Source organism: Ambystoma mexicanum, chromosome 4p, assembly GCF_040938575.1.
Source record: "Ambystoma mexicanum isolate Mex_15411 chromosome 4p, UKY_AmexF1_1, whole genome shotgun sequence".
Lineage (NCBI taxonomy): Eukaryota > Metazoa > Chordata > Amphibia > Caudata > Ambystomatidae > Ambystoma > Ambystoma mexicanum.
In genome coordinates this window covers 1,175,572,364-1,175,597,982 of record NC_090927.1, presented here as the reverse complement: position 1 = coordinate 1,175,597,982, position 25,619 = coordinate 1,175,572,364, and the positions used below count along the sequence as shown (strand labels likewise).

At 48.5% G+C, this 25,619-nt stretch overlaps 1 protein-coding gene across 1 annotated transcript in view; it reads left to right on the top strand.

The window, feature by feature from the left end:
- IGF2R (insulin like growth factor 2 receptor) overlaps positions 1-25,619 on the top strand; it is a 2,762,372-nt gene that overhangs the window by 1,228,137 nt on the left and 1,508,616 nt on the right. The gene's annotated exons all lie outside the window — the stretch shown is intronic.

The window sequence follows — 25,619 nt, the reverse complement described above, 5'->3', positions numbered from 1 at the left end:
TTTCAGTAAGACATGCCTTTTCTCCAGGGCAACAATGCAAACTGCTGTGTACTCTATTCAAAACATGTGACTCCATGAAATACAAATGACCATGGTTATCTTTCATGGATTCACATGCGCCCACCAACTACCCTGTAGGGAGTAAAGCTATAATTTTTTAAATTTTTTTTATTTATTTGTTTTGTTTTATTCAAACCTTTACAAAGAGAAATATACAAAAAAACGGATTTCATTAAACACAGATATCACAATGTACAGAAAACAGATTTCATTAAAGAAAAAATAAATTCAAAATACATTATTTATACATTTCAATTTCATTAAAATACACATACAGAAATAACCTACTCCAATCCAAAATATATAACCACCTTGCAAGCTCATTGTACTTTTTAAACTATAACACATTCTGCATCATCCATTTAGGCACCAAAGGTTTATGTCAACATACAAATGTTTTTCAAAAATTCGTTGACTTTTATTTTCAAGGCGATAGAAGAACCATGAAGCATTTCACACCACAGTTTATTTCTATCCACCCCGGCTGTATTATAGACAAAATGTGCAAAGCTTTCCAATCTCTTCTCACGAAGATTTGGACATTCCAGTAGTAAATGTTTTAGGGATTCACCTACGTCTTTTGATTTACAGAACCGACAAACTTCTGTCCCACAGCTCAACCCCCGAATAAAGAGAATCTCATTTGTGCTTAAAGCGTTAAATCTGAATCGCATGTAATAGTTTCGAAATTCTCTTGAAGGATATTTTTTCAGATATGTTTCCGGGTAAGGACAGAATTTCCAATATGACACACTTTCAGTGTATAGCTTCGAGTTTAGCAGAACTACATTGTTCTCCAACCAATCAAATGCATTAACAACCTCCTTCACTTTGTGTGGAAACTTGATAAGTGTATTTACCGATAGACCCAAATCAAGAAGTTTCTTCTCACAGTCCTCTTTTAGATTAAGCATAAAATTTCCATTTGACGCATGTTTCAGATGAGCATAAATTGTGCCATTTTCAGCAGCCAAGCATTTTCTTAATAGAGCCAATTTTCTATTAAACATGATACTATTGAGTGATCGTAGACCAAGTTCGTATCTTATTAGCTCTAAAGGAATACAATTTGGAACATAGTATAGAACTTTTCGCCATATCATAGATTCCAGTTGGCATAAAAAGGACCACATGTTTTTAGAGAAAAATTCACACCCATAGGACAATCTTGGCAACACCTTAAGCCTATAAAACAAGATGCAAGGTTCGAGAGTAAATTTGCCATATGTTCTTTCAATGCCTTTTATTTGGTTGAGAGCTACTTTTGCTTTTTGTATCAGTCTGGTCTTTATTACTTTACTGGAGTTACTGGAAAAAACATACCCCAACCAGATTAGGACAGATTGGCTTTTGATTTTAGCACCATTACAGGTCCAATACGAGAAAAATGGAGTTGGACTTTTGCAGCCCACATGAAAGATTATGGTTTTGCTCGGGTTAATTTTCAGTTTTCTTTCTTCAATAAACAAACCAAAATCATTTATAAGCTTTTGCAGGCCGATTTATTGTGCAGTCCATTAATAAAAAATCATCAACATATGACACCCACCTAACAATTGAGCCTCCAATTTTGGTTCCAATTAGACCACTAGAATCCAAGGACTTGCCTGCATTAGACACATACAGATTAAAGAGTGTTGTGTTTCTGTATAAAGATGAATAATTATGTCTAACAGGTCTTTATCTATGCCTAACATTGACAAGGTTTTCCATAAAGTGGGCCTGTCAACGAGATCAAATGCGGAACTAAGGTCCATGGATGCAATACATAAACGCTTCATAGCTTTTTGTTTGACCGCACTCATTAACTTAACCATCAGCAGACCTCCAGCATCAGTACCTATGGCTTTACGAAAACCAATCTGCCTATAGTCAAGGATATTGTTGTTATCAATCCACATTTTCAGTTTTTCAAGTACCATACCAGCAAAGATTTTTGACTCTACATTCATAAGTGAAATAGGGCGGTAATTTTTGGGACACAGACGATCACCTTTCTTAAATAGAAGCAAAACATATGACACTTTCCAGTTATTTGGGATCTTTTTTTTAAGGCAAATGTCCACAAATAAAAAATGTAGGATCTTAGACCACAGGTCAATATTGTTTTTTAGGTTGGCAAAAGATAATAGATTGGGAACCGGGGTGGAGGTAGGCTTTGCTTTTTTAATTAGGCTTCTGATATTCAGAATGGATGTGTCCAATTGCCATACAGCATCTATGAAAACCTCAGACCACAAGCAATATTCCGGAGACTTATATAAAGAACCAAAGTACTTGGACCATACCCCATAAAGCTATAATATGCTAGCTCTCATCTCTCTGGAATTAGAATCTGCTGATGGCCCCCTGGGTGGGGCTACATACTAGACGTTCCATTGTCTGGGACAGAATACACCTCAAAGGACAGTGATGGGCTATTAAAGTGAGCCTAAAAAGCTTTATTCTCCAGCATGGGGTCTGGCATGGATTCACATGCTCATTAATATTCCCCGTGGTCATGCTGGGAATCCTCGGTAAAAGAAAAACAGTTTCACTTTAAAACTGCATTCCTCCTATAAACCAATCACTGTCCTCTGCGTCATACTTCCCCAATCCAATGACAGTCCTCTCCCTATCCCCCGCCTCTGGCAGCCATCTTCAGATTTTTACTGCTCGCTTGTCCTTGAGTTTGCTCTCTGAGCTATTTGTACGTTTTTGTGTGTTTTTCGACGAGAAAAGTTAATTTTTGTTCCAAAGAGCCTGTGTGCTCTTTTCCTCATCTACTGGCAACAGGGGTCTGTTGTCAGTGAAGTTTCACGCTGCACAAGGGCAAAGTCGTCACCGATTCTAGGACATCTTGGGCCTATATCGCGCCCTCTGACAAAGTTGGAGGAGGAAGGAAGGCTCCCTCTTCAGACCCTGCACCAAATGTGGGCTACAGAATGTGTTTGTGTAAGGAAAGCACCTACAATGCCTCTACTGCCTACTCCCGGACCATAAGGAGGTAAAGAGCGAGATATGCCAAGGTTTTACCAAGAAGACAACGAAATACAGACCCAGTAGGCTGGCTGCATGGCTTAACTCCACCAAGGCCTGTGACCCGTGCTCAGAGCAGGGTCATTCCTCGTCCAGCACCGGCCGGTCTGAGGAGCGGTCTTCTAAGTCATTTGAGGGTGCCCCATCCGCCGTGGTCCAAAATGAGGCCAAAATCTGCAAGTCCGAGTCCACTGGGTTTGCCACTGATGCGCGTCCCAAAGTGGATAGGGCGTGATGAACATCACCCTCTGCCTCCATAGCCAGCCTACCATCAAGCTCCTCTTTGAAGAGGAAGTCATCCACCTCCACAAAGCTACAGGAGAAATCCGATAAGCCAAGGGCATAGGAGAAGAAGGCTACACAGCCCACGCAAGCTCAACCAGCACAGACAAAACAGTCATCAACGACTTCGTCGACGGCTACCACTGCCACAGCAGCTGAAGGTACTGCTCCTGCGAGGGTGGCTCCTGAGGTGCAGAAAGTGTCCCTACTCCAACGTCATGATACTGCTGCAGAAGCCTTGGCGAAGGCTGCAGGCACCCCAGTAGGGGTTAAGACACCGGCCCAGGCCTCGGTTCAGGATCCTAGTAGAGTGGTGGGGGGGGGGGGCAAGTGGGTGGGTGCAAGGAGGCCCTGAAACAGTCCTCCCAGGTCACCGCTCAAGCTATGAAGGTTTCGTCCATGGACAACTAGGATCAAGAGTCCATGCATGGGTTCCACAAGGGCGACGACGGCGCAGGGCCTAGTTTTCCTTCTATGCCTTTTCAGCTGAAGGACATTTCCTTGGACATCAATCGACTCTTCACACCTTAGTGTCAACGATTCAGATGAGGACGCCCCCGGCGCCGGTACCTGCAACACCCCAGGTCCCTGATCAACCGCTGACAAAAAAGAGGAAGCGTCATTTGACGCCCCCATATCAACCTCCTCCACCACGTCGGGTCCCAACTCTCCCAGCGAACCCTGGTACAGGGAAGGATCCGGCCACGACTACAGTGGACAATGAATCGCTGCATTTGAATGGTAATCATAGTGTTTCCCCACCGGACGGGGTGGGATTGTTCCAATCCATGATCGCTCGGGCATCTGAGCTCTTCCAGCTGGTTCGAGGAAACCAAGAGGGAGAGGGGTCCTTGTATCAAAGGCGAGAGGCCAAAAGGAAGACTATCATGGCAGTACCCTTTCTCGACGATATTTGGGAAGAGGGGCTTGCCCTCATCAAGAACCCTTGCACCGCTCAAGCCAAACGGGACCAGTTGGAGAAGAAATATATAGGGTGCCGGACTCCACACCAAAGGGCCTGAGGTCGCAGCCATCGCCAGAGTCAGTGGTTGTTAGGCAGAAACCTGTACAGTTCCCTTGGGGACCACTGCAAAAGATTTAGGACTACAGGTGTTGGCAGTAAACCCACTTGGTAGCAGTCTGCACCACCCAGATTTACCTGGTAGCTGTGGCTGAGCAGTCAGACTTCCCTCAAGAAGAGTTAGGCAGTATGCAAAGTATACACAATAGGCACTCAGATACAATAGCACAATCAAACACTGACCAGAGCTTTGGTAACAAGGTATATAATTATTTATTTAAAACACACTTATTGAAACACTCCAGCACTATTATTGTAAATCACTCGCAACACAATTACTATTATTATATATACACTCCTTATTCCTTGCCAGACAAGTCTTAGTTAACACCACTTATTTCCAAACAGAGGTGAGCGCTTAACTATAGATGGCACTCGAATAAGTTAACGAAAAAGGGAGGGAAAAAGGCAGAATGTAGGAAATTACACCACACTAATACTTAGGAACTCTTAAGCAAGGGAGGAAAGTCAAAAGTTACTAGTGAGCCAAAGTCCATAGGCCGGGCCCACTTTTGGAGAGAGCAGGGCACAAATGTACCCAAGATCACATAATGACAACAGGCTTTAAAAGTCTTGCAGGGAGTTTAGAAAGGTTTTAGTTAGGCTCAGAAAAATTTAGCCAGGTTGTCCCAGGCTAACCCAGGGTCGAAAGCCGGGGGCTACATCTACCCCGTTCAGTCGGTTGCAAGGGAAGCCAGGCGGAACACGGTACCTTAGGTGGAAAGGATCTTCCAGCGGAGTCAGTTGTTCCTGGCAGCGGGTGCAAGTCGCGGCGTCGTCCAGAGGAAGAGAAGATCTCGACATGGAGGAAAGATGAAGTTCGTTGCACTGCTAGGGAAGAAACCAGCCGCAGAGTTTTCCGGTTAAAGGTACTACCATTTGATTCGCGGTAGTGGTAAAACGTGGTATCCCGGTTGCTGGGGTGCTTGGCACAGGCAAGGCGGCCACGAGATGTTCCAAGAAGCGAAAAAGGAAGCAGACTGGTTATCCCCACCAGTCGAAGGAAGAAGACTCTCCGGGCTGGAGATCTCCTCCGTCGTTGGGAAAGGTGGTGAGACGGTTCAGCAGGGCTCCACCGGTGGTGTCGTCGTAGCAGGTCGGCTCAGCTTCTCCCTCGTCGGATTCTTAGGTCCTGTGGCGACTTCTGAAGTTCCAGTCCCCAAAGCCCTGCTTTTATGCAGAAAACCCCCATTCACTCAGCCTAGCTGTCACTCAAACATGCTAAGTGGTGAGCCGGCCGGCTCACCACTTGGACCAATCAGGACAAAGTGCGACTTGAGTTGCCTAGGCAACTCAGTCCAGGGTGCCTAAATCCCCCTCCACCCCTCCTAAGTACCCCAGACAGAATGGCACCACTTTGGAGGACTTCTGTGGAGAAGCCCGCTTAAAAGTGGAACAAAGGGCTCAACTTGGGTTGGAGTCACAGAAGCGAACACAAACGTCATTTTAGAACCGAGTTCTGGCAAAAATTACCAACCGGAGAATTAATATTAAATAAATAAACCGGCGGTATGTTCGAGGCTATAGGAATTAAATAATTAAAGTTGGTAGCCTCGAACAATGGGAAATCCCATAGGGATATATTTGCGGTCGAATATAAAAAGTAGTATCCACTGCCACCAGCCAAAACTCGATCGGGGGGACGGAGACGTGCCCCCTCGACTAACAGACCCCGGGGCAATCGAATTGCCCCGGCCAGTACATCCACAATATGATGGTTTGTACTGGTTCTATTCAGAATTTGAGACTAGTAAAGTCAATGGTGACTTTACATGCCCTGGTAGACAGTAGTCAGTCCCAGGATATGGAGTCTATACTGGGGGGTCACTATGACACCCCTGTGTTACGGCACTGAGGGTGCTGTGTAACACACATCACAAAAACACATGAAGCCCTATGGAGTAAAAGACCCCATAGCCCATTAAATACATATAGAATCAAAGAGTGAGGGTAAAAGATTCTCACTCTTGGCAGGAGAAAAAAATAAACCCCAAAAATCCAGCAAAGCTGCTGGGGGATTCACTAGGTTAGGAAATTCAGCCTAAACGGAGAATTCTCCCTAACAGTGGTGTCGGCTGCAGCAAGAAAAAGATTGGCTAACCAGTTTTCATCCTCATTCCCTCCGGACATCGAGGGGGAAATGATGGACGCCATGGGGAGGAAAGTGATTTAAATGGTGGCATCCACAATCGAGCCGGCCAACGCCCTGGCGATTCGAGCCAGGTTCGACAGGTAATTGTGGTACAAGCTAGGATTCATTCCGGTGTTGCTCCCCGACGATAATAAGATGGACGCCCTTGCTCTCTTCAAGGAACGAGAAGTGGCATCAGACCATGCCATCACAGTGGCAGTGGATGTCGCTGACACAGGGTTTTGTCAGATGGGGAACGGTGTCTGCCTTCGTCGACAGGGATGGATGATGGTCACTAACTTCCGTCAGGAGGTCCAAGCAAAGGTACTGGACATCTCCTTCCATGGGGAGAATCTGATGGGAAGCCTATCGACGAGTCCCACCAAGCCATAAAGACTGATGAGATGGCCCGTTGCTTCTGTACCCTCCAGCAGCACTGCTTGTCTTCTTTTTGCTCCTCCAGGGGAAAATGAGCAGGTCATCAAAAGGTTTCTCCACGTCTTAGACAACCATCCCAATCCTCAACGCAAGAAGTCTGCGGTAGCAGAGGAAAGCGTCGCCATCGCCCGCAATGCAGGACGCTGGCGCCCAAGCAAGCCTGAACTAGCCAAGACGGCAGCCCCCACTCATGCAACCCAGTGGGAGGCCGGCTGACGAGGTTAGTCAGCGAGTGGAGAAAGATCACCACCGACAGATGGATGCTGGACACACTTGGCCAGGGGCACACCTTGGAGTTCCAACGCAGGTGTCCTCGTATTCCGCCGGTTCCCGGTCAGGCACAGCACATCTCTTAGCTTCTGGAAGAGGTATGAGCCCTGCAGCGCAAACAGGCAATAGAGCGAATTCCCCAATGGATTTGGGGCTCCGGAGTTTATTCCAGATACTGTCTAGTCAGAAAGAAGACAGGGGGCTGGAGGCCCACCCTGGACCTAAGACGTCTGAAGAAATATTTAAAGTCCCAATTATTCAGGATGGTCATGTTTCAGCTCGTGCTCGGCCAATAGGAGAAAGGGGATTTCTTGATGTTGCTGGACATGGAGGATGCCTATTTCCACGTCCCCATTCACAAGAAACATCGGAAAGGTCCACGCTTCTTGGTGCAGGGACAGCACTACCAGTTCAAGGCCTTACCAGCCGGCTGAAAGTCAGCCCCAAGAGTGTTCACAAAATGCCTGGCATCGGTGGCTACCCATCTACAGGGCATACAGGTATACCTGTACCTGGAAGATTGGCTGATACGCAAAACGCTTGCTGGAGCTGGCCGACCATCACATGAAGGCGACTGACTACTGACGGATCTGGGATTCTCCGTCAACTGTCCTGCTTAAGGCTGTTGCAGAATGCGCTGTTCCTCAGCGCCAGATCCAACACAGTGTCTTGTCTGCCATCGCTCTCAGAGGAGAGGCTAGCAGCCATTCAAGGAAAGGTGCAATGACTGTCGTCGGCGAAGACGGACAGGATGCAGGCCTTCAGGTTGTTACTGGGCATGATGTCGTCCTGCATCTACCTCATCCGTCACTGCAGGTTGCAGATGCCACCCCTAAAAAGAATTCCTGGATGCCCGTTGTATACAGGCGTTTGGAAGTTTCACGGTCAACTTCCCGCTCAATGATGAGTTTATTTTTTCCATTTGTGAAGCGCCTATGCCCCAGGCATCAGGGCGCCGTTGCATATCAGTTACATATATACATCGCTTCAGGGCAATAACAAGATACCCACGAATATCGGTGATTACCAGGAGGAGAGACAGTGGGCCTCATTACACGGATGGCGCTAAGGGATTACCGGCACCGGTAATCCCTTAGCACCATACTAGGAGGTCCCTCAGTGGGTCCCGTCCTTAACGCGTGGCCAGACCACACGTTAAGGAAGGGACCCGCTGAGGGACTTCAGGGCAAATAACAATAAACAAAGCAATAAACAAAGAATAGGAAAGTGCTCAGAACCGAACCTTGGGGTACACCGTATTCCAAGGGGAAGGAGGATGATGTACGACCGCCCCAGGAGACAGCAAAAGAGCGGGAGGAGAGGTAAGAGGAGATCCAGTTAAGAACAGAGCCTTTGAAACCAAAGGAAGTGAGCGTGTTAAGAAGTAATGGGTGATCAACAGTATTGAAGGCAGCATTATTTGCTCCTTCCCCATTCGGCCCTATGGGGGCTCAAATGGGGAAGGGCATTGGTGAATGAGGAATTACCGCCCTGACAACCTTGGAATGGGGCGTTAATTACCACATTCACCAAGGCGAAATCGGTAACATACCAGCAACATCCATGGCGCTTATAACAACAAGATACATAGAAATTATAACAGTAGAAGCAATTTACAAGACATGGATCAAACCATTAAAACAGTAATCTGAGCAATTAACTTGTGAGGGTAAGTAAGGGAAGGAGCGGGGTGAGGAAGGGGAGGAGGAGAGAAGGAGGGAAACGGAGAGGGCGTTAGAATGAAGTAAGGAGGGGGAGGTAAGGTTGAGGGGGGAAAAGGAGCAGGTAGGGAGAGGTAAATAGGGGAAGACGTGAGGGAAGAGAGAGGGGGGTGAAGGGTATCAGGGTGGGGAATGGAGAAGGAAAGATTTCAGAGAAGTACGGAAGGAGGAAAAGCTGGGGATGGAGCGGATAAAGGTAGGGAGTTCCAGTGTATGGCGGCTAGGAGCTGACAGGAGCAGAAACAGGAGGAGGCACATGGGGAAGGGAGGACGGTGAGAAGGAAGAGATCAGCAGATGGAAGAGAGCGGGAAGGGGTGTAGAAAGAATTGAGAGAGGAGAGGTAAGGGGTGTGCAATCATGGAGGAATTTAATGACAAGACAGAGGAAATTAAATTTACGTTGGGAGTGAAAGGGAAGCCAACCAAGGTAAGAAAGCGAAGAGGAAATGGAGTCGTGAGGAGCAAGGAGACGGAGGGTGCGGATGGCTGAGTGGTAGAGGGATTTGAGGGGGGCGAGATGAGATGCAGGAAGTTCAAGGAGGATAGAGGAGCAAAAGAAGAGGGAGGCTTTTAAGTTTAGTTGCGTGGAAGGTGAGAGAGGAGCGAACTTTGCGAATGTTGAAAAGGTGATAGCGGCAGGCACGATAGGTAAGAGATATGGTGGGAAAAGGAAAGGGAGGAGTCAAAGTGAATGTCTAGATTACAAACGTGGGCAGAGATGGGAAGATTAGAGGGGGGAAGTGAATAAAAGGTGGAGGAGAGGGAGGGGGAAGAGTGTTGGAGGGGAAGAATAAGACTTCAGTCTTATCAGTGTTGAGGGAAAGAAAGCGGGATTCCCTCCAGTTTTTAATGGCAGTAAGACAGGAAGAGAGTTTAAGGTGGAGGTCAGAAGAGAAGGTAAGGAAGGGTTGGGTGTCATCAGCATAGAAATGGTTAGAAATACCAAAGGAAGAGATGATGGGGGCAAGAAGAGAGGTGTAAAGAGAGAATAGGAAAGGGCTGAGAACCGAACCTTGGGGTACACCGTATTCCAAGGGGAAGGAGGATGATGTACGACCGCCCCAGGAGACAGCAAAAGAGCGGGAGGAGAGGTAAGAGGAGAGCCAGTTAACAGAGCCTTTGTAACCAAAGGAAGAGAGCGTGTTAAGAAGTAATGGGTGATCGACAGTATTGAAGGCAGCATAGAGGTCAAGGAGAATGAGGACAGAGGATGAGTATTGAGTAGAGAGGAGGGAGTTGAGAACATAAGTGAGAGCCGTTTCAGGGGAGTGTTTAGGTCGGAAGCCAGATTGAGAGGCGGGAAGGAGGGAAAGGTTAGTGACAAAGGCTGAGAGCTGGGAGTAGGCTAAGCGTTCAAGTAATTTGGCGAGGAATGGAAGTAGAGATATTGGACGGAAGTTTGAGGTAAGAAGGGGGGATCAGCAGAAGGTTTCTTCAGAATAGGAATAATGGTGGCATGCTTAAAAGCGGAGGGGAAAGTAGCTGAGGAGAGACGGATGTTGAAGAAGGAGGTAAAGTAAGGAATTAGAAGGGGGTAGATCTTAGGGATAAGGAGGGTGGGGAAGAGGGTCGGTGGGGGCCGACGTAGGATGAGCTTTTGTCAGGAGGGGGGGACACATCAGAAGGGGAGACGGGCAAGAAGTCAGACATGGGAGCTGAAGGAGAGGGGAGGGGCAGGGGGTGAGTAGGAAGGAGAGCAGATAATGTTTTGACGAAGAGAGAGAATCTTCGAGGAGACGAAGTCGGCAAAGTCGGAAGGAGAGAGGGAAGCTGTGGCTGAGGGGTCGGGGCGGGGGTAGGTGGGGAGAGAAGACGAGAGAGGGTTTGAAAGATACGGCGAGGGTGAGAGGATTGGAAGTGGAGAAGGTTAGAGTAGTAGGAACGTTTAGCAGAGCTGAGGCAGGAATCATAAAGAGTGGTAAGAGAAGTAGGAGATTTGATTGGATAGTGAAGGGAATTTAAGCTAGAATCGCTCGAGGCGACGGAGGAGACGACATATTGAGAGAAGTTGAGGGGGAAAGCCAAGGTTGAGAGGGTTTGCGAGTAGGACGGAAGGAGGAGAGGGGGTAAAGTTGATTAAGAGTTGAGGATATAGAGAAGGAAAGAGTGGATAGAGCGTCATTAGCTGAGAGAGAAGAAAAGTCCAGGAGGGAGGGAAGAGCAAGTGTCGAAAAAGAGAGAAGGATTAAAGTCACGAAGGTCACGTCGAGAGAAAGAAGTAGGAGAGGGTACAGGAGCAGAAGAAGGGGAGTAAGGGAGAAGGAGAGTAAAGCATGGTCAGAGAGATAGTTGGATAGTGTAGAGACGGTGGAGGAGGGGTAGGTTGAGTTAAAGATGAGATCAAGAGTGGAGCCAGCGGAGTGAGTAGTAGAAGAAGGGAGAGGAGGTAGGAGTCAAGGATGGAGAGAAGAGGGGGAAGATTGAGGGTGGAGTATGGAGGTGAAGATTGAAGTCGCAAAGTACAATCCTTTGTCTGATAGGAAGCCAGTGGGTTTGTTTTTTTGCGGCTGTGATATGTTCCCTCTTGGGGAGTTTGAAGGCTTCTCTTATGGCAAAGTTACACACACGAACCTGGAGAGGGTTCAAACGGGGTATGGAACTCTGAAGCGAGAATTGCAGCAATTGGAGGGAATCTCCCTCTGGCTGGTGGAACGTAAAGCCACTGACCACCAGGGAAGGGTCGAGGACCCTGGAACAAGAGAACATTTTTCTTGTGACAGTACTTGGGAGAAAAGTACCCAAATACAAAGAGAAATACGGGTCTGGGACCCACAAAGGGTCATCCCTACAAGTCCTCTTTTTCGTGGCAATAACTGGCAGGAGAGTGAACCAGGTCTGCCTAATCAAAGCCACAGAGAAATAGGGGTCTGGGACCCTCACCCAAAAGAGAACCGGAGTACAAATAATCTTCCTCATGGCAGTACTTGGCAGAGGAGTGAACCAATTCTGCCCAAACCTGCAGAAGGGGCAGCCTGGGACTGGGACCCTCAATGTGAAAGACTGAAAGTGTTGAACTGTGAAATCAAAGTGAAAGAGAAGCCAGGGGAAGGAAGTCATTCTCCTAGTGCCAGAACTGAAAAGACTTTCTGATACAAAGTTTTAAAAGATAAGCAGTGTCACTGACGAAGAGAAGTGCTGGAACTATTGTCTTTGGTGTTGGAGGACAATTTTGACCCAGGGAAGGGAGACATTGGGCCTCATTACAAGTTGGGCAGTAGCCTTGCCGGTAAAACCGGCAGGCTGCCGCCAAACTTGCAATTTTTTCCAGCACCCACGAAAGGGCAAATACTGGGTCATTAAGGCCCTGCCGGATCTGGTAATTCCCCATTCACGGGCGCTGTAATGGAATGCTCCCCATTCCCAATTGAGACCCATAGGGCTCAATGGGGAGGTTGGATGCACCGGCACCATTCAGAATGGTGCCGGTGCATTGGACATGCTCTGCTCGTGGGTGCCAGGCGGGCGAAAAGGCACCCGCGAGCAGAACTCGTAGTTTGCCAGTCTGGGAACTACAGTACCGGCAAGCTTACCGGTACCATAGTTCCCGGACCGGCAAACTTGTAATGAGGCCCATTCCCCTAAGAAGAAACAAAACCTGAAAGTGCTCTTTTATCTCCATTCAGAATAGCAGTAATTCTTCTGGACCAAGAAGGTCTACTTTCTCTAGTTTTAACTATAAGGGACAGAAGTAGGATTTTTGGCACAGGATTCTGACAGAACCCTTTGTGTTTTAGTTGTGGTAGGGAAATCCCTTTTAGAGATGCGTAGAATTAGGTTTTCTCTTTGCTATAGATTTATTAGTCAAAAAATAATCACCATGCCACCTGTGCATTGGTCTCCTACTTCTGCAACCTTACACTTGCTAAGGTATTTTTGACATGCCCTCTGAGAGGGAGATGTTTAAAAGCAATCTTGTGGTGTTCGAGGATGGAGGTTTCTGTTGGGCGGGAGGGCAGACTGTTCAGATGTATTATTTAAGCATTCCCAGGAAATGGGTATTTCAATACTATGATGTAGCCTAATGCATTTTCTACTATTAGACTAGTGGAGTTCTTTATACACTGCTAGTTTATTTTGTGTTGGTACACCCACAAAAAACATCTCCTATGGAATACAGTAATACATTGCTAATGAAGTTCATCCAAGATATTAGATGTTATTTGGTATGAGGCTCAGGCGACCCCAAAAGAGTAAAAGCTGTAGATTTGCCAGGACATTAAAACATAGCTCAGTGGTACATACGTTCATGATTTTCTTGGGGGCAAAGAAATTCCTGCAGGCATCTATGGCTGTGAAATCTGGGGATATGAGAATTTACAGCGGACCGTCTCCAGATAGTGGAAAGTCCATTTGTGTCACGTTTACTTATGGTTACTTAAGGTTCCCTCCTCAACCCGTTTTACGTCATGCACATTGAAACAGTCTCTACTTAATGGATACAATTGGCTTCAGACCCCTGTTAGTTTGGAATGCCTTGTGGGTATGTCACCAAGGGACCCTAACCAAAGATCTGATTTTGAACATTACTTATCTAGATCGGTCTCACAACGTGGGGGTGGTTATCACCCACAAAGCTTTTATTGAACTGTCTCGCCATGGCCTCATATTTTGAGACTCCTGGAATGAGGGGGGAACATATCTAAAATGGAGTGAAAAAGAAAGCTGTGCATCTTTTGGACGCTCTTAGAGAGGACACTATGCTTTTTCAACCTCGGTTGAGAGCTTATGCTCCATTATCCCCTGTTGCGCATCTCTAACAAGTCTCCTTTAGTCAACCTAGACTCCTTTTTATGGGAGCCACGTTCAGTAATCTTCCATTGAATGCAGAGCCCGAGAGCCCCAAATGGGAAATCAGCTGCAGGTAGAAACACTACGCGGCATGTAAACAAAACCGTGTTGTGTTTCTGCCTGCTGTGGCTTTCACTTTGGGTCTCCGGTGCTCCCCTGGGAAACACACGAGCCGGAGGAGCCTGAGAAACTTGGAAAGAAAAACCGCAGCCTTTTCCAACACAATAACGTTGTATTTATGTTTGCGGTCACTTCAAAAGCGACCGCAAACATAAATACAACGTTTTTAAAGCTGCGGTTTTATTTCTAAGTTTTCCGGGCTCCTCCAGCCCGGAAAACTTAGAAAAAAAAACGCAGCTAGTGCTTATTTTTAAAAAAAAAAATAAATAGCACTTACCGAGACTCAGCTGCAGCTTTCCTGCTCTGGTCTCCGGTCCCCGTCCTCCGCCTACAGCACTAATGAAGGGAAAGCCACCCAGCGGTAGCCTTTGTTTACTACAGTTGGTTGGCTTTTCCTTCATTAGTGCTGCAAAAGCAAAATCCAGCACAGGAGGGCCTCCATTTCACAAAATGGATGCGCTCATGTGCTTGCTTTTGCGAATTTTGAGCTTGAATAGCTCAAAATTTTACATAGGAAGTTTTAAAACGGAGAATGCTAGTATTTTTTTTTATGTTGCCTATCTATTTTTTAAATAAAATTTTTTACTAGACCATCCCTTTAAATACTGATTTTACAATTCAAATGAAAACAAAAAAGTTAATTTCATCGATATTGTGGCCATGGAACTAGATTACTTCACTGTTAGTGGAAGAGTCCATAAGGATATTAAAGGATGAATGATAAGTCAGAATTCCTATTTTGGGGATTCCAGGGCCACTTTTTACCCCTCAAATCCCCTTTTTTTGGTTCTTTGATTTCTTTTTACTGATTTCTTTTTAGTGATCAGAGGGACTTCTCCTAAAGTCCCCTCGCCATTGCAACTTAATTTTCCCTCATATAAGGTATTGGGTTACTCGTAAGGTGTCCTGTTTTTCAGGCATGCATCTTGGGCACCCCCGTTTTGCCCTTGTGGTAATGTTACTTTATATGGGTTTTGAGTGCAGGGGTGGAGGAGAGGGGTTGTGGTAGCTGTGCTTTTTTAGTTTTGTCTTAACCAAGGATGCAAGCCTTTTACTACATTGGTAGCCCAATTACCCTTTTTGGTAGCCAATTGTTTTTAAATCGTGCTTTCACTCATTTATTTTCTAGGGTTCCCTTTGTTCAAGGTGAGCTTTGGGTAGGCCCAAAATTGCCATTGTGACCATTTGGGATTTTTGTGAACTGATGATGGCATCCTCCATGTTGGTCGCAGCTGGTTTAGAACAGTATAGGACCCTGGAATATCCTTCTCAATTATTGTGAGGGTGGCTAAGGTTAAGTGGCAGTCCTATGGAGTAACCAATATGTTTTTTTAAAAGTTTTTATTAAGGTTTTACAACATGTAACAGTACAACAGCGAACCCCCCACCCACATTCCCAGCTCGATCCCTGTGTACTTAGTCCTAGAATCCTCTCTCGCTACCTCCAGCAGCTGCTCAGTGAGCCCTTTCCTCCCCTCATAAGGTCCACCATTGAGCGAAGGTCTCCTCGCAGTCGAAAATGACCATGTTCCAAGGAGCAATGTCTTTAGAAGAATAAAGTTGCCACCATGTACTGGTTTAATAGCCCAGTCTCCTCCTCTTTCCCCTTCCCCCTCACACCTGTTCCTCATCTGCATCCTACCCAGGACATCACTCGGTTGCTTGTTACATTCCTCAGGGTGGTAGCTTGTCGGGGGAGGTTTGTAGATCATGTAGCAGGATATTCCAGGCCAGCCCTTTGCTCTCAGTCCCTTCCTTCCTCCGCCATGGCCGCACTATCCACTGTTCTGCTGCCACCCATCTCTGCACGTCCGCCAACCACTGCGCCAAAGCTGAACCTCTGGAGCATTTCCACGAGATTGCCAGCCTCCACCTTGCTAAGAGCAACAAAAAGGCAGCCATTCTCTTTCTGTGATTCCTCCGGCCCCCTCCGGGCACCACCCCCAGCAAGCACACCTTAGGAGAGCAATCCATCTGGCACTCCAGTAATGCTTTGACCCTCACTCAACATTACCCCTTGCCAATACTCTATCACCGGGCATGTCCATATCATATGCCAAAGTCAGCTGTGTGTTGGCCGCTCTGCAGGCACTGGTGTGAATGGTATGGGTGTATCGTGTGCAATTTTTGTGTAGTTAGATAGGTCTGATGTAAGATATTAAATTGCACTAACTTAAACCTTGCGTTCCTGGAGACCTTTCCTACATTTCTGCATATTTTGCATCATTCCAGTTCCTCGAAGGTGACTCCTGTATCCTGTTCCCACGTCTCCTTAATTTTAAGCTGTGGGAGCATTCTACTACCCTGCACCACCGAGTACAGTCTAGAGATTGCCCGCCCCTCATTTCCTGTAGCCCGGATCGCCTGCAGGATGGGTTGGTTGAGGGCTGCTCCAGTATCCCCCACTCCAGGGCGCTAGTCAGTCTGGCTTCATTCTGCCCTGTAGTTATTTGATATCTCTATGCCCATGTGTGGAAGGGTAACAAAGTTTCACCCTCAAATAGGTCACACAGCTTCCGACACCCCCTGTAGTGCATTTTGCGTCCACTATTTCTCTTATGATCTTGACCACTTTAGAATCGGCTCTCAGAGGTGTATCTGGGCTGTATCCCACCCCTATCTTAAGTTTGGTATGCACCCTCTTCCAAGCCTGCCTGACTACTGGGCTCAAGCAGGTCGCTCCCTCCTCGCCTGTTGCCCTCCATAACGTCTGATGCTTCTTGGGTTTCCCGATCAGCTGCCTGTCTATGCCATCTTCCCCACTGTCCCATTTAGTGGCATACTGCAATTGGGTTGCCAGGAAATATAACTCATAATTTGAGAGCGTCATCCCCACACTCTTCATGCCCCCTGTGTAGCATAGCTTTGCTGTTATCTAGCAATTGGAAGACGGGTTGTCTAGCCATATGTGGGATAGTTGCAAAGAAATAAAGCAGCTTGGGAATATTTATCATTTTGCATATTGCGATCTTGCCCATTAGGGACAGTGGGTAATCCGTTCCAGAATTGTATCCTGTCTTCGATTCACATGAGCGCCCTCCCTATGTTGTACTAGAATGGCTTCTCCACTGAATGATGGACGAAAATCCCAAGGTAACGAAAGGAATCCACCTCCCAGCATAGTCCCACCTGTGGGAGATCCCACACCACCTTCCTCTTAGCAACCCCAGTGGAAATACCAACAGTTTGCCCTCGTTCACCTGGAAACCCGTCAGGCCCTAAGTGAAGTAGCACCTTTAACATATATGGGACATGTACCTCAGGGTTTTGTACGTACAGCAGTACATAGTCCACGTAGTGGGAGATGACATGGCGGTGGACCCCACCTCCATACCGGCATCCTGGAACTCTGATCTGAAAATGCACGCCCCGGGTTACAGCGCAAATAGGACCGGGGACAGCAGGCAACCTTGTCGGGTGCCCCTGCCTAGTTGCCAGCTAAATGAGACCACCTTGCCTGTCCTAACCCTGGCCAGCAGTTCCTGATACAGCAGTCGGATCCACTGCATTGTTTGGGGCTAGACCATTACCCTCAAGTACTCTGAAGAGCCACTCCCACTGCACTGAGTCAAAGGCTTTGATCGCTTCCATGGAGGCCACTGCCATTTCTGTCTCCTCCCCCTATTAAGATGGATTTCTGAGCTGTGACCTGGTGGGCAGAGGTTCAGAAGGCCAGCCTAGTTTCTTGGAACAGGGTACCCTTCTGGACAAGGCAGACCGATCAAGGTAGCATTGGCGGTGGTCAAAACTAGTTCTCAGGCCTTTGAGTTTCAACACAGTAGTTATCAACAGTAATACTTTAAAACCAACACAATCCTACTAAAATACATATATACAAGACGAAGTGGCCGAAAGGGTTAATGCACGAAATGGGTCCACAACCTAGAAAGGGAAGGAAGCGGGCAGTGCAAAGAGGCTTTAGACAATTCTGCAGTAATAACAATCCTAAGTGAAAGGCAGTCCAGTCCCTAAGAAGAGGGCAGCCTATTGGGCAAATGTACTTGCAATGCTGGCGCACGCGGTAGTGCAGATGGGCGAAACATTGGTCCCTTGTTCGGTCTGTAGCAGCTCAGGAAGGTGGGTGAGGTGATGCAGAATAAGTTCCCACTATTCTTGGAGGGTTCCAGGAGTTGGGAATAATTCAATAGCACAGGCTATCTTTGGAAAGGAGAGGGGTCATCAGGGGCCACTCATGCATAAAAACGGATGGATGCGATAGGGGCCACCGGTAAGGGTTGCAAGTACTCACCGGCCCCTGCCGCACTCCGGACCAAACTTCGGTAGTCGAGTCCTCTTCGGTTGCAGGATCAAATGCAGCAATTATGCGGCTCTGCGGCTTTCAGCAGCGAAGTTACAGCGATGATTCCCTAATGGGATAGTGGTGATTTCTCTTCTGCTCCTGGTGGATGGATCAGGCCAGTTCCACTGTAGCAGGCTTCAGGGCACAGGGGGCACAGCAGCAAGGTACCTGTGAAGTTCGTCACCACGGCTGGGCGACACGGTAACTGGGTGTCCTCCGGTTGGGGCGCTCTCTCTTTACTTCAGACCTGGGAACGCCAAGTGTATGAAATTTAGTGTGAGAGTGCTGTGACCACAGAGCTTGCGATGTCCCAAGTTTCAAGGGTCTCCTTGAAACGTCGACAGTGTCAGAGCAAAGGTCCTACTCAAGTTGGTCAGCCCACTGGTTGGCCCCGGGACACTTCGGAGAATGCTTACTTGCAGGGTTTGATGAAGGTGCCGAGAATAGTTAGTCCCACTATTCCAATGTGTCCAAGCATCTTTACAGACCTTCTAGTTCGATCAGAGGCAGAGGGGTCCAATTGGACGACGGCGGGCTCCGGGTGCCAAACCTTCCAGCTGGTCACCAGCGGTTCCTCGACTCAGCTTCTTAGTTTCAGGATACTTGGATCCTATCCTTCGTTCAGTGAGAACTCAAGAGATCAACATGGTTTGGGTGTTTGGAGCCTTCTCTTATGCAGAATCTCCTTTGCGTCAAAACGAAGAGGACCCAATGGGAGATCTGCTCTCATACAGGCACACCATACGTGGACCAATCATGGACCACAATGGTCCCACTCATTCACAGCACACCAGGCTCTCTGGAACCCATGATGTGTATTGGAACTAGACAGTTCAACCCACATCCTGGAAGCACACACACAAGGCATGCAGAAGCCAGCGAAAGCTTGGCGTTTTGCGGGAGAATGCATGTCTAAATAAGGACTGACCCGGGTGGGGTCGACCTGGGGAAGGTGAAGGGGCAAGATGGCCAAAGGTCAGGACAAAGAACCTCGTGGTATGGATATTTTGGAGCCAGGCTGCCTTTCTGTGCCAAACGCGGTAAACACGGTTTGCATGCCAGGAAAGGGTTAAAAATATATGAAAAGATAAGCTGCCACCAGCCCTGTCCAAGGCACACCTGCACTTCTCATAAAAAAATCCTTGGGGTGTCTAGGGACCTGGGAAATGACAAGAGGACCCAAGCGCATTGTACTGTGAGGTACATTGTGCACTTTAATGCAGAAAAGTTGCAACATTGACAATGACTAAGGGAAACAGTCTCCCAGTACTGACTGTTTTTAAGGGCATGTCAGTTTCCCCATAACAAAGTGAGTGAAAAGCCCAGGGGAGTGCAGCTGAAGGCTGTGCTCTAAGTCAGACTATGGTGTTCAACAGCAGCAAAAAGTTGGGTGGGGGGAGGGCGGGGGTTTACACAGCTGGAGGGAAAACTTCACATAAATGAGCATATTTCCTAACACCCCCCCTTACCCTCTCTGATGTACTGGAGCCGTCTCAGGTTCATTGTGGTCCTGGTGAATCAGGTGGGAAACCTCCTTGAGTCGAGACGCCAGCATTACCAAAAATGTTGGTATTAATGTTTAGTAATGAAATGTTTAGTAATGAGATGGGGCTATATGACCCGCTTTGCTGCGGATCCCTCCCTGTCTTTAGCCGTACCACGATAATCGCTTTCCCTCAATGACCTGTTCTGAAAGGCCACCTCATTAAGCTGGCAGAGCCGAGGAGCTAGTAAGTCGGCATACGTTTTATAAAATTTGTCCGGGAGGCTCATCGCCCTCGGGCGTTGTCCCTGACCCCAGGGATTATATTGTCATCTTAATTTCCTCCTCCGACTAGTGGGTTCATCTAGTCTTGCTGCCACCTCGGGACAGGGAGGGTTGCCCCAGCATGTCCTCTTTAAGTTTTCGGCGTCCACTGGTCCTCTTCATACACCTTCTCAGAATACGTCTGGAATACTGCGTTCATGCCTTCCTGAATCATGACCAAGTTCCCTGTCTCATCCTTGACTTGAGTGATCAGGCTCTGCGGCTGCTCCTTTTTGAGAAGCCACGCCAGGAGTTGCCCTGCTTTATCCCCTTCCCTGTGGATTCTGGCTGTGTAGTGTGTGTAGTAATGCTTCCCCGGCCTTCCCTACGCTTGCTATTGGTTAACACTGGCCCACAGAAGTTCTGCCCCACACAGCGACCCTGTTGCCATCCCCCCCCAGCTTTCGAATCGGTTCCTCCTACGCTTTTAGCGTGGCAAGCAGAGTTGCGCGCATCCCCTGGGAGGTGGCCATACATTTACCCCTAATTGTCACCTTGAACACTTTCCACACTGTTCCATAATCATCCACCCAGCCCTCGTTAAAATCAAAGTACTCTACAATGGCCTCCTGGAGTGCTTCCACGTAGGCCCTGTCCAACAATGCTTCCGCCCGTAATCTCCAAGTGGGAACATTGCTCCTCTTTCTTCCCCAGAACATTGTCGCCTTCAGAGGAGCACAATCTGGTATTTTTCTACCCATAAAGCCAACATCCCATGACTGGGGTAACTGCTCCCTCCCCACAAACAGATAGTCTAGCCAAGAAGTGAGTTCCATGCGGGTGGGAGTAAAAGGAGTAGCCTCTCTTATCGCCCTTGCTCTCCCTCCAGAGGTCCATAAGGTCTGGTCTGCCAGTGTGCGGCGCAGGGACTTGGAAGACAAATGCGTATTGCGTGCTTTGGGATCTACCTACCTAGCAAACAGTTGAGGTCACCCCCCCACAGATTTTTCTCCCTGTATCTGTACTCCCTCGTCATGCCTTACACCCCTGGGAAGTACGTATCGTTATCAGTATTGGAGGCATATGAATTCACCAGTCAGATATCCTGTCCCTCCATCACCCCAAGAGAATAAGAGTTCTCCCCTTCTTGTATAACTTAAGTGATTTGGAGGGGAACCCTGCTTACTATCCAGGTTAATGTTCCCTTGGAATATGAGGAGTAGTTCATTCCGTATACTCCCTCCACCCCCAAAGTGTTTAGTTCAGCCATATCGAGGTTCACTTCTTGGAGGAGTTCTATCTGCACCCCCCACCTTCTTAGAAACCCTAGTACCACCCTGCAATTAGCCAGTCGCCCCAGTACCCTCACGTTACAGGTCAGAATTGTCACAGAGCCCATTTATCGGACCATGATCTCATCGCACTCGGCGCTTCTGTGCACCTAATATAGCTTGGTTCCTGAGCTAGACACCCCCTTTGCCCCCTGATCCCTCGCCCCCCGCCCCATAAACTTCTAAAAGGGACCAGAAGAGTCCAACAACTTCCATCATAAAATACTTGTAATGTAGGTACTCTGCATAGACCTACCCCTGCCTGAGGAGAGACCGGTTCTGTGCTCGTGCCGGGAGGGGTGCACGACCGCACTCACTCCCGTGAGTTGTCTGCCCTCATCCGGGTATCTGGTTATGGAACTCCATGTTGCACCCTGCCCATGCCTATGTTGCAATTTCTCCCGTAGCTGCTTGTGGTGCACTCTGTTAATCCTCCAGAGAGTCAGGGGCTTGGCCAGTCCTGCCTGCTCATTGGCCAGGCTCATCCAGAGCCTTGGCCGATGGCAATCTGCTGCTCATCTTTGCCCCGCAGTCGGAGAGTCCCGTCGTCCTCCACTGAGACCCTGCTAGACTCGACCAGGGGACTTTGGGATCTGCCCGGCTCCTGCCTCCGATGTTTGTTTGTGTTTGTCCCCGTCTGCCAGAGCATCTACCTTGTGTTCCTTGTGGGTCCTCCGCCCAGCTGCCTTCTGCCCCTCACCATTCCATGCCTCTTCCAGGAGTTGACGATACGCTGGCGTCCCCCTTTCATAATTTGCAGTCTTGCTGGATACATCCAACATATAGCGTATGTCATTGTCCCTCAAGGCCCGCTTTATTTAATCGAAGCACTGCCTCTGCTGTTGTACTTGCCTCGTATAAATCGGGAAAACCATGATTGCTTAATTAGAGAAAGTGATTGGGCCTCTTCTTCTGGCTTCCTGGAGGAGTACATAACGGTCCCGGTAATGAACAATTCTGGCCACGATCAGTCTGGTCTGGCACCCGTTGCTGGCTACTGTGGGCTTCCTCCACGTGAACCACTGTGAGAGGCCTTTCTCGCCTACATGTTCTGGTAGCAACCTTTACCAGAAAATGCTCCATTGAGCCCCCTTCTGTGGTCTCTGGTAGGCCGACTATCTGTATGTTATTCCTTCTCGAGCAGCCTTCTGCATGCTCCGCTCGAGCTTCCAGGACCTTGGTCCTCTGTAGGAGCTTGGCTACTTGTGTCTTGAGGGATTGCACCTTTGTCTCTGTCGCTGTGACTCTTAGGTCAGTTGCCTTTTGCCTTTCTAATGTCTCTGCATATCTGCTGTAATAAGGTTCAGTTCCTCCCCTATGGTGCCGATCTTTAACTCCAGTGCCGCCCTAGAGCTCTGTACTGCTTGAAGAGCTTTGGCAATTCTCCCCTCTAGATTAGTGGATTGAGCGACCGGCTGCGGGGCAGTAGACTAGGCTCTAGGTGGTGCTGGCGGCTGCGATATCAGGGCTGCGCATTTATCCTTTTTGGGTTGCCTGCTCTTCACGCCCATCATGGTCCGTTCAACACCAAGTCGGCCCAAGACGCTACAGTCCCCAGTCGTGGCTACTGTATCTATGTGAAGGAGCCTCTCTCTCCCCCTCCAGAAGGGGTCCTAGGAATGTCCGACTGTGTCCGTCCTCTGCACTCCTCGAGGTGTCCCCCTCTGCTGGCTTTTGTCTGCATAATGCCCTTCTTTATTTGGATGTGTGTGGCGGCCTGACCCGCTTTGTTGTACTCCGGGCTCCTCCGATTACTATGTGTTGGGATCCGTCGCTTGCCTGCCCACCTGTCGGTTCCCTAGGAGCAACTCTATGCAGACATTTTTTGGCTGACAGGTGTGGTTTTATGACCAACTGCCTCAATGATTTGCGTGTGTGGTGGGGCCCTCTGTGCACTACCTGCTGTTTCATCCATCCCGAAGTGTCACTTTTTTCCTCTGCGTTGAGGCCCTGATCGGGTCTCTGCCTTGTTCTCTAGGTTACTCCAATGGCTGTATGGTGGGATCCGTCCCTCCTACCTGTCCACCTGCTTGCTCCCCACGGGCGGCCCCTTGCAGGCAATTGGTAAGATAGCTCAGCATGTTGAGCACTTGCTGCTGCGATCTATGCGTGATCTGCAGGTCACAGGTTCGAATCCCGGCTAGGCCAACTCAGAATTTCCTCCCTTCCGAGGTCGATAAATGAGTACCAACTTCGGTTGGGATGATTAATGTATGTAAATGTTTTCTGTAAAGCGCTTTGGCTTAAGGCGCTATATAAATAACAAATCATTATTAATTGGGATTATCTGGTGGTGTACTTCAGCCAACTTCCCTTCATTGATTAATATTATGCACTGGCTGCTATCATTCCGCCTGTTCCGTGGTCTCACTTTGTCGCTCTGCACCAGGGGCCTTGATCAACTGTCTCTGCCTGGCCATCCACCTTGTGCTCCACCTCATCTTCCCGGATACTCTCTCTGGTGCTGCTCGCACCCACATGCTCCATGGGGTGGTACGCTGCGTTCTTGCGTTGGGCACCTGTTAATGCCCAGCCTTGATATGCCTGGTTTCTGTTTGGCCCCTCTTCAAAATAAATATAGAAAATTAAATTTAGTGCGGTTCACTGCCTCCTGTCTGCCCCTTGCGTGTGATACTGGGTGCACCCGCACCATTGCGTATCTCGGTTGCCAGTATTGTGCTCCACCGTGCACACCAGCAGCCTGTGGGTCTCTATTCCTTTGTGGGCGCAGGCTGGCTGTGGTCGCAGGCAGGGCGGTCTCTCCCGTTGTGCACGTACGTTGCTTCCCTGTAATTGCTTCTGTGAGATCCCTCCAGAGCAGCCCTGTATAGCTGGGCCCTCGCCCCATGGTGGCCACGGGACTCTGCGTCTGGTGAGCAGGGCCTGTGCCCTCGTTTGGACGATAGTCCGATCTTTGGTACGGGGCTCCCTCTGCCACTTTTGGATCTGAGGGGGACCTGAGTTCCCTGCCTCCCTTTGCCGCTCCTCAGTCCCCTGCACTCACCTCTGTTGCCTCTGGCTGCTGCTTGGTGTCCGCCGCTACTGTGAGCAGCTGCTTAACCGACCTTGTGGGCAAAGCGGTTGCCGGTTGCTTGCCTTTGCTGTTGTCTGATGTCCTTGGAGACCCTGTCTCAATGATCGGGATCTGGCTCTGGTCCTCTGTGGTCGCCGCAGTGTCCGCGTTAACAAGCGGCCATCTAGGACCGCTTCCAAAGCCTAGCACTCCTTTTTTTATATTCTTATTTTACTTTTCAAAATTTGTTACAATCTGCACTCACTTGCACCTCCCCCCTCCCCTAGCCCCCCCGCTCTCCCCCTTCCCTTACCCCCCACTTTCCACTGCTCGCGGCTGGATCATGGTCTGTTGTATCGTGCTGCAACAAGGATTCTGCTAGGATTTTTACGGTTGGCGGCGTGAGCCTCATGGAGTTCTTACTTCATGGGGTGGCTGCCAGTCACACATTCATGTAAACAGTATGGTTGGTAATTTAACAGTTTGCCTCCAGCCCCTTTAAGTGATTGGCTTCCTGGCCTTTGACGAGCCCCTTTGTTGGAGAGTATTTAGGCCATGTACTGCACTCCCTTGCTTTCCTGTAACTTGGAGGTGACAGCTCTGCTGACTACATGAAGGGATGTTTTTGCCATTTTCAAAGCCCTCAATACTTTCAAACTGCAGTGGCATGGGCATATTTGTGTGCCACCAGTGGTCCTGTCCAGATTCTTTAAGACACCTGTTGACTCCCCACATCTGCTGGGTTGTGCCCTCCAATCTGGAGCCATTGTCTAGGCCTTTTTCTGCCACAGTCTGCTGTGTACCACCACAAGCATCTGCTTGGCTGTGGTTTGCTGCTGCAGTCCTGAGGGATGGTGAAACTGCATCACTTAATGCGCTAGGGATGTCGGAGGGTGCCTCCAGCTGTTAACTCCATCCTGTGCCAATTGGCTACTGTGCTGTTGCCTCCTTTTGGTTATTGAGCTGCTGGGAGCTGTTTTCGTTGGTTTCCCCCGTCTTGAGGTCCACCTCACTGAAATCTTCGATGAAGAGCTTTTCTTCCTTTTTTGGATCACTGGGATAGTAGTTGGCACAGGGTTCAAATCCCTGGCATCCAAATCCTTAAAACCACACCCATGAAAATGGCCATCTACTAACTGAGGTATGCCAAACCCACTGGTCTGATGAAAAGATTCCTTGTAGGTGATACTTTACCACATTTCCCAAAGAGTAATATGGAGGGAGTAGGGGAGTTCCGCTTGTTCTGGTACTTCATCAGAAATCTGGGTCCATCTTTTGAGTTCTGGAACGCTGTTTTGGCTTTGTTCTGTGGCCTTCCC